This window comes from Kogia breviceps, chromosome 13, assembly GCF_026419965.1.
Source record: "Kogia breviceps isolate mKogBre1 chromosome 13, mKogBre1 haplotype 1, whole genome shotgun sequence".
Lineage (NCBI taxonomy): Eukaryota > Metazoa > Chordata > Mammalia > Artiodactyla > Physeteridae > Kogia > Kogia breviceps.
Genome location: NC_081322.1, coordinates 53,001,660 through 53,015,510, shown reverse-complemented (window position 1 = coordinate 53,015,510; position 13,851 = coordinate 53,001,660). Strand labels below are relative to the sequence as shown.

General features: G+C 34.2%; 1 long non-coding RNA gene across 2 annotated transcripts in view; it reads left to right on the top strand.

Annotated features, from left to right (window-relative positions):
* LOC136792357 (uncharacterized) overlaps positions 1-13,851 on the top strand; it is a 52,375-nt gene that overhangs the window by 6,187 nt on the left and 32,337 nt on the right. For both annotated transcript variants that reach the window (XR_010836021.1, XR_010836020.1), the window contains exon 3: positions 10,283-10,342. This is a non-coding gene — a long non-coding RNA (uncharacterized lncRNA). The remainder of the gene's footprint in view (positions 1-10,282; positions 10,343-13,851) is intronic.

The following is a 13,851-nucleotide window of genomic DNA, read 5'->3' as shown; positions in this document are numbered from 1 at the left end:
GCTGCATTGGCCTCTGGCTGAAGGCTTGAGAGAATAACAACACTTGTTTTATAATGAGTATAATTATATTTTTAATAAACTTCAAGTGACTAAAATATCTTTCATAGGGATCATATCATCATTTAAAACGTCTTTTTTTTTGTAGCATAATGTCTGTAGCTTTCACATATCTTTTTTCCTTATTATTCTTACTGCTTTTATGGTCACAAAGGGTACATTACCACAGTGCCTTTTGAGGACAGAAGAGATCAGAAGGGTTTGGTTTTGACACTGATGCCAATTTAACCAAATAGGTTGAATACCCAACCTCTAAATTTGAAAATATAAACTGAAAGGCGTATAGTGTAGTGTGAGAATGTAGTGTGCAAAGTGTATCTAACTTTTTTTATATTTGTCTTTGATGTACCTAATTAAAGTAAGAGAGCCTTACTCCTGGGAGGCTTCTGAGGGTATCATTGAATTTCACTTTTGGGCATTTTCAGAAATATAGGGAAAAGATCACCTAAAAGAAATGATTCATTCTTGTTGAATTGCATTATGGCATTACTTATATCTTGCTGTCAGTGCCATTTTAAAGTTTAGACCCTTCGATTGCTTGGATTACTAAGGTTAGCTAACAAGCTATTAGAAATGTAAACTTAAGAGAGAGTCAGTTCCTAGGATGTGAAAAAGGAAACTCTTTATCACCCTCTTCTTTTCCCATCTAGATTTTTACTCTATTTAAAGGGTTGCATGTATATTATTTTACAAGGAAATGACCATGCCAAATGTCCTTCTTATATCAATTAAAGTCAACAAATTCATCTGGGGCATTGACCTTGTGCCAGACATTGAATGAGGTACAATGTCTACATTGCCTCCTGTATCTTCTATCACTAGGATTAATAATCCTTCTATAGTTTCAGTCCCACCTCAGATTCCTGCTATAAGAGAGAAAGAAATGAAGAGTTTTATTTTCTTTGTTTTCTCTGAACCTAGTACCTTGGTACATATGTTCCTGTCGTACCCTCAAGTTTCCAAGTGCTAGGCTTTCTTTCTGTTAGTTCCTTGTATTCTATGTGTGTTGCCCTTTACTGGGGCCTCTACCCACTAGCAGCCTCATACCTTGCACAGATCATCCAAGTTTGTGTGGGTTCTGGAGAGGATCTCATTTCCCTTCTGTTCCTTCCTCTCTGGGCTTACCTCTTGGTTAATTGAATGTACTTTCTTGACTTGCACTCTATAAAAACATTCATATTTGGTACCAAGTCTTCAGGCAGAAGCACAGAATACCTGTACTCCCAAATTTAGTTGTCCAAAATCTAAATTATAAATCTCCTAAGCCTTTGCTATTTTATTCTACACTTACAAAGATTTCTATTTTTTAAAAAATCTGAACAAAACAGTATAATTTGTCCTTCAGTTAGATTGTAAGTACTCTTCAGTAGTCTTCATTTCTTTAGTTAATTGTTTGCCAAAGTTAAATGGAATGCTGAGTCTAAGTTGTATATTTATGTGTAATCATGATAAAATCCTTCGGTTTGGGTTATAATTATTTTACAGCACTCTTCTTCAACATGAAGTAAAATGAGGACTCTATTCCTAATTAGGACTTTAGGAAAATTTTGTGCAAGAACCTAGGAATTATTTTGAATCTTAGCCCTTCTGCTTTTTAATCATCTTTGTCTTAATCATACTGTTTCTTCTGTGTTATTTTACTATTGCTTTGAATTTTCTGGAGAAACAAAAATTGCTTATGTGAAGGGATAACTATTTGGAGGGAAGTTTACTCAATGGATCCAATGACCAATTTTGGGGTGGCATTAATTGCTTATATCTTAGTGATACAGAGGGGGTCTTGGTGGCAAGGCAACTTCTTGAGGGTGACAGATTGTTTTACAAAGATTGAGATCTAAAAATTAATGAAAAAATTTAAAATAACACATTAAGTGTGTAGCAGAGGAAAAATTCTTCTCTACCTTCTTTGGGTCTCTGGCTATTCCAAAGAATTAAACTGACATAAGACATATTAACAGGGCAAAATTATACAAAAGTTATTGAATTTTTACATGCACATGGGAGCCTTCAAACGAGAAAGCCTGAAGAAGTGACCAGAGCTCGAAGCTTTTACATCTTTTAGACAAAGAAGCAATACATTTGTGAAGAATTGACAAGACAAAGGGGTTTGAAGAAATAACCAGGAAGATAAGGGTTAGTTTAACAACCTTTACAGCCCCCAATTCCTGTCTCTGATGATAAGGTTGTCTTCTATTCTCCAGCACAGGGAGGGTGCCTTTCTCATAGAATATTTATCTCCTGCTTTCAGGAGTACAAAGGAGAGTCAAAATGACCTTCATGCACTGGCTGTTTCTTAGGTACCTTTAATTCAAAATAATCAGTATACCAAAGTGACATATTTGGGGTTGCCATATTCTGAACCCCTTCGATGTATTCTGTGCTCTGAGAACTCCAGTATTAAATTAAGTGGAGAGCTCTCTGCTGGAATAAAGGCAGATAAATGTGTTCTACACCCTGACCTCTGATCCACATGCATGACAATAAAGTTAGCCCTTGCCCTTTATTTGAATGCATTGAAATTATGTATCTAAGAGTGGGTCTGCCAGTTAGCTCCTGGCAACAGGACAGGGATTCATGTGCTACATTGAAGAGATGAAGTACATGTGCTGAGCTCTGCAGACTCCTTCAGTCCTCTTGGCAGCAGGACCCAGGTCAGTGATACAACTATGCTGAACAATTGCTACTGCACAATTGAATATCCTGCTCTATACTTCCTGCATCATCTGTGGTCATTCACAGTAAGTCATATGGCCAAGTGTGATGTCAATGAGGCAGGAAAATATTACACTGCATTCACTGGCAAGCACTGCAGGTCACATGGCCTGCCTCTTAATTCTTGAAAACTAGTATTTCATGATCAGATATTTTATAGGCTTCAGTTTCATTGTCTTTCAACAGTTATAGTATGAAAGAAAGCATACATCTATTGTTTAGTGTTCCCTTTCCTTTATAAAATATAGTATATATATATCTCCATAAACAATGTATTTTAGTTTCACTTGTTCCTAAACTTCATAAAAATGGTTTCATACTGAATCACTAAATGTAGTTCTCTGTGGCTTAATGTCATATTTGGCTCAATATTATAAGTTATGTAATTTTGGTTTATTTTGGGCTCTTCATAATGTTTATGTGAATAGGTATGTCTGTTTCTCCTCCAATACAACCCTGTTTTAACTACTAATAAATGATAATAACTCAATGTTTTCCAGGACAAGAGTGCCCCCCCACCTTATTCTTCAGAAGTGTCTTGGTTAATCTTTGGGCTTTGCTTGTCCATATAAATTTTATAATCAGCTTGAAAAATTCTGTGAAGAACTTTGTTGGGGTTTTGATAGGAATTGTATTAATTTTGCAAGTCTCTTTGTAAATTTGACATTTTTTTGGAATATTGAAGCTTCCTCTCCACTAGCAAGTGATTAACAAATACAGTAAATGGGGGATTTTTTATGTCTTCATTAATGCTTTATAGTGCTCTATATAGAGTTATTGTACACTTTCTTAGGTATATTCTGAGAACCTTATATTTTATGTGTATTTGTGTGTGTATTTAGATACAAAAAACATGTAGTATATATTTTATATAAATATATAAATATAGATTTAAATATATGTAATATATAAATATATTTTTGTGTTACACATAAAATATTTAAATTACATCCACATAATATAATTTAATTAATACTAATATATTGATTTTAAATCTGTCCAGTTTGCTAAGTGCTTATATTATTTAAAACAATTTTCTGGTAGATTATTTTGGGTTTTCTTTGGAGATAAAAGCATCAATGTTTGAATAATAAAAATTTGTTTCTTACTCTCACTTTATCTTCATCTTTTCTTAATAAGCTTGCTAGGACCTCAACTCTAATGTTCAATGCTTTGTCTTTGACTTCAATCAAAGTTATGCTACAATTGCCATTAAAATATTTACTTTCGTTCTTTAAAACAAACACTTTATTGAGGTATAGCTTACATATGATAAAATCACATTTTAATAAGTATGATTTTTAGGTTTTAGAGTTATGCACATGTCTCCACAGTCTAGTTTTGGAACATTTCCATCAACCCAAAAGTTCCTTTGTTCACATTTGCAGTCAATCCGTACTCTCACCTTCACTACTAGGCAACCACTGATCTGTTTTTGTTGTCATGAATTTGTTTTTTCATACCATTTCACATAAATGGAATTATACAATATGTAGTTCTTTTGTGTCTGTGCTCTTTATTCAACAATGTTTTTGAGGTTCATCCATGTGTAGCATGTTTTATTGCTGAATAGTATTTCATTGTATGAGAATACCTCACTTAGTTTATCCATTCTTCAGTTGATGGACAATTGAATTATTTCTAGTTTTTGCTACTATAAATAATGTTGCTATGGACATTTGTGTATATGTATCTTTGTGTACATAATTTTTTATTTCTCTTGGGTAGATTCCTAGAAGTGGAATGGCTGGGTTGCATAAATTTATGTTTAATATTTTAGGAAACTACCAAACTAGTTTCCAAAGTGGTTGTACTATTTCACATTCACAAGTAATATATGAAGTTTCCAGTCTCTCCACATGCTTGCCAATACTTAGGTAAACTGGATTTCACCAAAATTAAAAACTTTGAGCTTCAAAGGATATTAACTCTTACAACTCAACAGTAAAAAGAAAAATAACCCATTTGAAAATGGGCAAAGAATTTGAATAAACATTTCTCTAAAGGAAATATACAGAGGCCAATAGGAACATGAAAAGATGGTCATATAATTATCCATTAGGGAAGTGCAAATCAAGACCACAGTTGAGATACTCCTAGATACTCCTAGATACTCCTATTCACTAGATAACTGAAATAAGGACATACAGTAATAAGTGTTGGTAGGGATTTCGAAAATTGGAATCCCCATCCATTGCTGATGGGAATGTAAAATGATGTAGTAACTTTGGAAAACAGTTTGGCAGTTCCTCAAAAAGTTAAGCATACAGTACCTTAATATGCAGCAATTACACTCCTAAGTATATACTCAAGAGAAATGAAAACTTATTTTCGCACAAAACTTGTACACAAATATTGATAGAATTATTCATGATAACCCAAAGTGGAAATAACCTAAATATCCAAAACCAGAATGGATAAAATATGGCATATTCATACAATGGAATATTTTCAGCAATAGAAAGAAATGAAGTACTGATACATGCTACAACATGGATGAACCTTGAAAATATTATGTAAAGTGAAAGAAGCCAGTCACTAAAGACCACATGTTTTATGATTTGCATTTATATGAAATGTCCAGAAGAGGCAAATCTCTAGAGACCAAAAGTAGACTAGTGGTTGCCTAGGGCTGGAGAGAGTTGGGGATTACATAGGTAGTGATTTTTAGTACGTGTGGGTTTCTTTTTGGGCTAATGAACATGTTTTAAAATTAGATAATGCTAATGGTCACATAACTCTGTGAATATACTGAAAATCATGGAATTGCACACTTTAAAAGGATAAATTTAATAGTATGTGAATTATGGCTCAATAAAGTTATTATAAAAATCAATGGATTATAAATATAAGGGTTTATTTCTGGACTGTCAATTCTGACCCACTGATATGCCTATCCCTGGGCTAATACCATACTTATATGATTACTGGTGCTTTATAGTAAGTTTTGAAATCAAATAGTTTTCCAACTGTGTTGTTCTTTTTCACAACTGTTTTTGGATATTCTATGTCATTTGCATTTCCATACAGATTTTAGGATGAGATTGTCAATTTCCACAAAAATGCCTACCACAGTTGATAAGGGGTGCGTTGAATTTATAGATCAATTGGCAGTTACCATGTTGACAATACTAAGTCATCCAATTCATGGACATGGAATGTACCTTCATTTATTTAGATCTCTAATTATCTCAGCAATATTATATGATTTTCAGTATGCACGTCTTACACTGCTTTTGTTAAATTTATTCCTAGCTATTTTATTATATTAAATGCTATCATGAATGGTAATGTTTCCTTAATTTATTTTCAGTATTTTCATTGCTAGTATACTGAAATACAATTGACCTTTATTTATTGATCTTGTAGCAATAAAATGTGACCTTCCTTATTTATTAGTTCTAGTAGATTTTATATGTGTGGATTTTTTTGAGATTTTCTACAAACAAGACTATGTCATCTATGAATAAAACAGTTTTATACTTTTTCTTTTCCAATTTGGTTGCCCTTAATTTATTATTAACACCACTACCACCACCATCACGATCATGATCATGAGCATCATCTAGTCTTAGAACCTCCAATGCAATGTTGAATAAAAGCAACAAGATCAGACAATATTGCCTTGTCCCCAGCCTTAGGAGGAAAGCACTCAGTCTTTCACTAAGAATAATGTTAGATGTGAAATTCTGTGTATGATTCCCCTTTATCAGGTTAAGATATTTTCCTTCTGTACCCAATTTGTTGAGAGTTTTTATTATGAGTCGATGTTAGAGATATCAAATAATTTTTCTGTATCTATTGTGATCATAAGTTTTTAATCTTTCATTTTATTAATGAAGTATATTATATTAATTGATTTTCAATGTTAATGCATCCTTGCACCACTAGGATAAATCCTTTTTATTATGCTGTTTCTTTTTATATATTGTATTTGTTTTGCCAATATTTTATTAAGGAGTTTTGGATCTTTCTTTATGAGTGATATTGGTCTGTAGTTTTCTTTCCTTGTGATGTCTTTGTCTTCATGCTTTGGTTTCAGAGTAATTGTTGTCAGAGTACCAATAACTATTGGTAGGTCTTCCCTTGGCTTGTATTTTCTGAGGAAGAATTGGTATTATCTGTTTTTCAAATAGTTGATAAAATTTCATCTGTGAAGTGGTCAAACAGTCAAGCAGCAGTGCAGTGGCTAATCAGGCCACAAGTATTATTACTGCAGTTGTTAAGTTGACTTTTCACACATATTTCCATAAATTAGTCATATAAGAAGACAACAGCCTAAATAAATTCAGAGTTTATTACTTGCACAGAAAACATAAGTATGATCAGCAGAGTCTAGTCTCAACTCCCCACATCCCTAGTGCCATAGGATGACACAGAACCATAGTCCAGATGGCAGACAACACATGCAGTGTGTCACTCTGTCATGGAGAAATGGTCTCTAAAATATGAGCAAGCAGTTTTATAAACTTCTGTAGAAGCCGCCAGCTATATCCTAAGGGAGGGCTGGGAGAGCAAGTTGGAAAGTTCTGTACTCAGCTGAAACCAGAGAGATGGATGAAAATGCCTGTGGCAGTCTTCCACAAGATAGAAATGAGAAATTGCCTTGTGACAACCCCTCAACAGACTTACCTCCTCTTGTTCCAGAAGAAATCATAGGACATTCCACCAAGACTTGGGTTAGACTGCAGTCAAGCCTTGCCTATGAGGCCTCTTACATGGCCTACGTGGAAACGTGTAAGGTTACTAGAGTGCTTTGGCAGAGGCTTTCTCGTACAAAAATCCTGGTACTGGGCTTTGTGGAAATATTTTAAATTACTAATTCAATTTCTTTCCTTATTTTAGGCCTATTCATAATTTCTATTTCCTCTTCAGTTAGAAAAAATATTTATTCAGTTAGTTTTGGTAATTTATGTCTTTCTAGGAATTTGTTCATTTCATCTAAGCTATCTAATTTGTTGGTTTAGCATTAATTTATAATCATTTTATTTCTGTAAGATTGGTAGTAATGCCCCCCTTTCATTCCTGATACTGGTAATTAGCATCTGCTCTTTTTTTCTAGTTCAGTGTAGCAACAAGTTTGTCAATTTTGTTAATCTTTACAAAAAACCAACTTTTTATTTCATTGTATTTTTTTCCATTTTTCACTTTTCTGTTTCAGTGCTTTTTTCTCCAATTATTATTATTTCTTTATGTTTATTTTGCTGCATTTATCTGGTATCTTTAGGTGGGAGCTTACGTTATTGATGTGAAATATTTTTTCTTATTTGATAAAAGCATTAAATGCTCTAAGCACAGCTTTATCTGCATTCCATAGATTTTTATATGTTGTATTTTAATTTTACTGAATCTTGATTATTATCTTTAATGAGTGAAGTCTGATATTGGTTTTTATTTCCAGGGCAAGGCTAAAGATATCTGAAAGTACATTTTTGTGTGTAAGGTTTGGATTGATTGGGTCAAATGTTTGTGAGTAGCAAGGTTTTTGATACTCCCAGCTCGATTTTTAATCTTTACCCTGTTTTTCAATCAGAGCTAACAGACTGGAATGTTTCTGAGTGCCAAGAGCAGAAGAGTACAAGGTTTCTGCAAAACTTTGGAAAGGATGATTAACTACTAGACAAGAAATTTTTCTCATTCCAAACAACTGGATTGGATTAACTAGCACTTTGGTGAAGCTGTTCTGAGAAACCACTTTTCTTTTCCATCTTCTCCTGCTGCCCCACATCTAAAGAGCACAAAGTGTTTCTAAGGCTATACATAGCCACGTGGGATAGTATTGTAATTAATACTGAGTTCTGAAGACCCTGCTTTTGCTAGTGAAATGATAACATATAGGAGAAAAATGAACATGCATTAAAAGGAGTGCAGTTACATTTGTTTTTGCCAATTTTCTTGATTTTTTTAATCAGATGCAGACTTGCTTCTATGGTGCTATAATATTTTAATGGTAAATATAAGCCTTGTGCTTGAGATCTGGCACAATACACCTTTGGAGGTGTTGCAGATACTACTCTTGTCTCAATGAAGAAGAACCTAGATCATAATCCTGCCTTCAATTATTGGGGCCACTTTGCTGAGACTAAGCAGGGAAAGAGAGAAATCAGGGGATAGAGAAGATTTTGAACATTTATAAAAATTTTAATTGCACCATGAAAATATGAGAAGATAGATTTAATTTGTTGGAGAATGACTTTCTCTTGGCAATGGAGGACATTTATGGCAGCAAACTCTAAGTGTTTTATATTGCTGATGTTGGCTAGGGGGTGAGTTGGTGAATGAGGTCACAGTGTGGTCCTACAGTAAGATTAAAAAGAAAATAAACACTAGTATCTGTTGAATCCTTAATAAGGGTCAGGACTCCCCTAAGTGGTTCTTTAACCTGGTCTCTTTGCTGACCTCCCTCAGTGAATGTTGTTTATACTTCTGTATCAGCACTTTTCACATTGAAACTCATATTTTAGTTATTTCTATGTGTAGTGTTTCCCCCCAGTATTACATCTTTAAGGGTGAGGGCCGGCTGTATTCACCTTTCGTCTCTCACAGTGTCAAGGACAATGCTTTGCATATAGCAAATACTTAGTACATTCCTGTTAAATTGAATTGAAATAAACAAGACAACATAAGCTTAAATGACACATTTCAGATAGATATAAGCAGAAAACCATAAAAAAATGACATAGCAGAATTGTCAAGTGTTGTAGAGCAGTTCAAAATGTGGTATACTCAAACAAATGAACATATAAACAGTGCCTTAAAGTATGTTCCAGGAATGAGGATAGCTTTAAAAGGATGACACTCTTCTAGGTGAGAATATTGTCTCAGCTAAAGCTATTTATACTATCACCACATTGTACGATATACATTGAATTTGTGAACCCAAATCCCTTAATTTCTTTTTTTTTTTTTTTTCTTTCGGTACGCGGGCCTCTCACTGTTGTGGCCTCTCCCGTTGCGGAGCACAGGCTCCGGACGCGCAGGCCCAGCGGCCATGGCTCACAGGCCCAGCCGCTCCGCGGCATGTGGGATCTTCCCGGACCGGGACACGAACCCGCGTCCCCTGCATCGGCAGGCGGACTCTCAACCACTGCGCCACCAGGGAAGCCCCCTTAATTTCTAAAATGTCATGTTGTTCTGGAAATTGGAGCTGCCTAGATGATTAGTTGAGTGACTAGTATTTTTGATAAGAAATTTATATCTCTTATTCCAGAGTATATATATTATAGTAACTTTCCCACATGGACTTTATCATGTGGCCTCAAATTTGTGTCCTAGAATTCGGAGCCTTGTAAAACATAGGAGAACCAAGCATTTAGCTTTTTTGTGTGTAATAATTCAGTTTTTGTTTTTACTTACCATGTTTTTTTAACACAGAGATTAGATTTATAAAAATTTAAAGAGAAATTTTGTTCAACTATTTCTTTATGTGATACAAAAACAACTTGGTCTTTCTCTCTTTCTGTCTCCTTCCTTCCTTCCTTCCTTTCTTTCTTCCTTCCTTCCTTTCAGGTAGGGCTCAAGAGAAGTGTTGCTGTGTGGTATAGACAGAAAGAGCAAAGACCTGAAAGAAGATGTGAGTTTGAACTTGAGTTAAATATGGCAAATTGTATGTCCCTTCAGCTCCAGGATTTCGGTTTTCTCACTTGTAAAACAAGAGGGATTGAGCTAGAGACTCTTCTAGTTTAATTTTGTTTATTTTTAAGTAGGTGAATTTATAACACACTTCTGCAAATGATGGATGATGAACTCTGTGAAGATAACGTACATTTAGGCTAAAATATAAATGTACTCGTCTAAAATGTAGATGTATTGGAGTGTTCTTTAGGTTTTAAATTGTGAGATTTTCCTTAAGTCATTGATTTGCTTTCTTTGCACTCAGTGTTCTCAACGTACATGATTTTTGTAACTGTTTACCTTTTTCAGAAATAAAAAGTTCCTAGTATCTTCAGGGATAATTAAATGTTCTGTGAAAAGAGTTTTGAAGGTGAAAAGCACTATGTAAATGCAAAATTTTATTATTGTTCTTTGACTGTCAACAATGCTTTTCCCAAGTGCTTTTCTGGACTCAAAACATATTTATTGCACTTCTGTTGTCCAGTTCCTGCTCTGAAAAACTACTGTTTTTAGCTGGCTAATAGCTTTTTATTCTTTAACATAAAATTGTTTAGCTCAATAAAGTCTCAGCCAAGAAACCTGCGAAACAGCCAAATGTTTCCAAGTGGGGAACTTGTCACTATCTTGGCCATTCTTCACAATTTTTGAGTAATGTTATTTCATTGTTGATATAATAGTGCTACATTAAAAAATTAATCAAAATAGAAAAAAACAAAAAAACAAAATATCACCCCAGGTTTTATAAACTCGAAATAACTACCATTAGCTTTAGGTAAATATTATTTCAGACAATTCTCTGTACTTGTGTGCCAATAGAAAGATATACACTCACTAACACATACACACAGGTAGTGATAATTTTTATGAAATGGGATCATATAATAATGCTAGTTTATATATGTCAATCCCAGTCTCCTAATTCATTCCACCCATCCCCTTTCCCCATTGGTATCCATACGTTTGTTCTCTACGTCTGTATCTCTATTTCTGCTTTGTAAATGAGATTGTCTATACCAATTTTTTCAGATTCCACATATATGCATTAATATATGATATTTGACATATATACACTATTGATACTATGTATAAAATAGATAGCTAGTGAGAACTCACTGTATAGCACAGGGAACTCTCTACTCAATGCTCTGTGGTGAGTTAAATGAGAAGGAAATCCAAAAAGAGGGGATATATATACGTATAGCTGATCCACTTTGCCATACAGTATAAAGTAACACAATATTGTAAAGCAACTACACTCCAATAAAAAAAAATAATGGTAGTTTAGCAGTACTGAAATTAACTAAGGTTTTAACACAAAGAAGAATTAAATGAATGAATTAGTTTGAATAAATATTCTTTACTGCAAGAGTTCAGAAAGATCCCACTGAAATTAAGAACAAGAGATTATAAAAGCATCAGTGTGGTGTCAAAATCTGTTTAATTTTTATATAGCATTATGTGACCTCTTATGTGAAAATAAGAAAGTGAGTTCTTCTATTGGCTCCATCCTCTTTATTTGATCTTCAGTGTTTTTATTCTTTATATTATTCCTTTTTCTTTGTCAAATCTTCTAAAGCATTCTTTTTCTATAACATAAATCTCACTGATGTTTAGTTTTGTTCTTCCTGCATGTGGGGGTATTCAGTGCCCACCAAATACCATGATCATTTCCACTGAGATCTTTCTTTTGATTTATCTTTTGGCTGGTTGGGCTTTTTACTTTTCTGGAAAGGCTCATAGGTGTTATATTCTATGACTTCTTAAATGTTTCAACTTGTCATTTTGGTTGTTTCATTACTGTAGAAAATATTTATATTTTGCCTTTGAACATATTTTCTGTGCCATTTGTTGCATATGCCATGCCACGTATACGGATTTCCTCGGCCTGGATCATCTTTTCCTTCTACGTGTATCACATTCTCTCTACTTGGTTAAACTCTTAATCTATTTCCTTTACATGCACTTGATAATCTCATGAGTATTTGTATGTCTGTGGCTTGATGTTTATAATTTATTTTTGGTTTGCAAATGGTGTTTGAACTCTCTGTTTCTCTGGCTCTGGAGTTTCTCTTTTTATTTCATATGATTGTTTATCTTAGCTTTGAGCTCTTATATTATTGAATTTATGTTCCTATTAAGTTCTTTTATAGCATGATGTATTTGTAGAGAGTGATCTTCTTTTCATTGGGTTTGTTTGATTATTTGTTTTTCTAAAATAAATTCTTCATCTGGTTTTGCATGCCATGATCTTCCCTGACTTTTTTTTCCTTTATTTTTTTTTGGTGTAGTGTGTGTGTGTGTGTGTGTAATACTTTTCATTTAGCTTATGCTAAATAGCAGCAGCTCTAAACAGACCATCTATTGGAACTGATTCAGGGAGTGGGTGGTTGTGATTTGCCTTTAACTACCATATTCCTCCCAGAGAGCTGAGTTTTAGAGCCATGTCATGGGAGGTCTAGCCACTTTTTCAGAGCCTGCTGGTGAGGATGGGCCAGGAAAGAGGTGATCTTGTTAAGGCCTGAATCCACTCTGTGTTGGATGGCCCTGGCCTCTGTTTTCTATTCGTAGATTTTGTCCTGTATCTAGTTACAGTTGTACTCTTGGTCCTGTGTCAGTATATTCTGGGGTTTCAGATCATTTTCCCAATTCAGAGTGAAGCCCTATCAGATGGTGAGCCCTGAAGTTTCTTTTGCGTTTGCTCAGAGCCCAAGACCTAGTCTCTAATAATTTGGGCCTCTATTCTTGAGGATTTTACCACAGCTTCCTAGTTTCTTTTGTCTCTATAGATTATGTGGTATTGGTGAGATCTGTCAGAAGTTGATTTTCCTTTTTCCACCAATACAGCTTCTGAGACCCTGGTTAGGAGCCTTGCTCTTTGAGCCAGAATCCCATTTCTCTCCTTGGCTGTCATTTTCAAAGTTCATGGAATGAAGTTGGGTTTTTTTCACCATATGGTTACTACTGGTGAATTTCAAGGTTTTTTTTCCCCTTGTTGTGCATTTCATCAATTTTTGGCAGATGATCAGTCTGCAATCTGACTTCACTCTCCCCTCTATACCTCAGAATCTCCATTTTTTTACATTTCAATCATCAATTAGATTTGTGAACACACTAATAAAAACAATTACATTTTTGCCGGTTTCTAGACACAAAAGCTGATGGTAGAGCTTTACACAAATCTCCAAAGAACTGGCTAATTTTCCCCTTTACCTGCTCTAATAGAGTTTTTGTTCTCTGGGGTCTGCTACTTCTTTATTTTTGGATTATAAAGACTAATCTTCTCTTGTAGAAACAATCACATTTCATTTCAGATTAATATGCACATAGACTTTCCATGAACACCTACCTGATTAATTTGGTTAATATTTTAAACAATATCAATAATCTAGGACTTTTAATATCAATAATCTAGGACCTTATTGGGCCAAACCCTTACATATACATGTTGCACAAGAAAATCTTTTCTAT